Source organism: Plasmopara halstedii (assembly GCF_900000015.1).
Source record: "Plasmopara halstedii genome assembly, contig: Scaffold_816, whole genome shotgun sequence".
In the NCBI taxonomy this organism is placed as follows: domain Eukaryota; phylum Oomycota; class Peronosporomycetes; order Peronosporales; family Peronosporaceae; genus Plasmopara; species Plasmopara halstedii.
This window is the reverse complement of record NW_020187732.1, coordinates 2,365,273-2,366,497: the sequence shown is the minus strand read 5'-3', so window position 1 is coordinate 2,366,497 and position 1,225 is coordinate 2,365,273.

The following is a 1,225-nucleotide window of genomic DNA, read 5'->3' as shown; positions in this document are numbered from 1 at the left end:
CTTCTTTTGGACGGAAAATGTTTCATCGACGAACCATTCATCTACTCGAACGCGCTTGGCACCAATTTCTTGCGCACCAAGTGCTACAGATTCTTGCTCTTGCCTCGGAACGACCACCAGCACGTGGATTTGCCTGGTTTTCGGCTCTAGCATACCCACGAGATAGTCTTCGAGGCCAAATGTCCCATCAAGTTCATTGTCTTTATGTGTCAGAGCTTCGATCAAAGCTGTCTTCTCGCCCTTCTTAAGCTTCTTCACGTCATCTGATTGGCTTGACACCAAGCGCCGCCCTCCGTCTTTGCTATATAGAGCTCCAATCTGTCTGCGTCGATGCCCTTCATATCGTTCGGCTTCTTCGCATTTACTGCCTTCTTCAACGCCGCGACTGACGCAGTATTGTCAATGTTCACTTCGAACGCGTTACCTGCCGCACCAACATTGCACAAATTAGCTTCACCATATTAACTCAAGCCGGTAGATTCTGAAATGTGGAAGGTAAGAGGGAGAGTTTCAGGCGTACTTGAGCGAACATGGTGGTGTGACGCAATTTCTTAACCAATGATGAGACAATTCTTGATGTGAAAATTTGATGTATTGCTTTTGATAACATAGTCTCAGCGTTGAAAGATTGCATTGCCAAGTAAGTGACTAAGTCTACTTACATCTTATCACAAGACAAACCTGTTGGAAGTTGACCCGATTAAATGAACAGTCGGCTTCAAACAGTGGTTACGAAACTACTTGCATAGGATAACATACATACAGTCACTTGCATATTTGTTCTCGTTCTAGCAGGTCCCTCCACTTTCCACCCCCTTACCTCAGCACTCTTGCGCATAGGAAGCGTATCGAGCTAGTTAAAAGTCCAATAGGTTATGAGTTCACCACAGCGGAAGGTGGTGGAGAAAGAGGAAGATATCACTCCCAACGCGATGATGCGTGAAATGAGGGAGATGATGAAGATGAAAGAAGAGATGCAAGACATGAGGTCTGAAGTCGCGTCGATGAAATCTGCACATCAACCGTCCATGATCAGCAGTGCGTCTGCTGAAGCATTTAGGAGTGACATGTTAGAAAGAATCAAACACCATGGACAACAAGCACAAGCACCCGTCATGAGAGGGTCAGCACTGGGAATGCGAGATCATCGCATGTCCTACGATGAGATAACCAGAGACGACGCAAGACAAAGGGAACTGCAGTTCGCAGCGAACCGCGAACATGT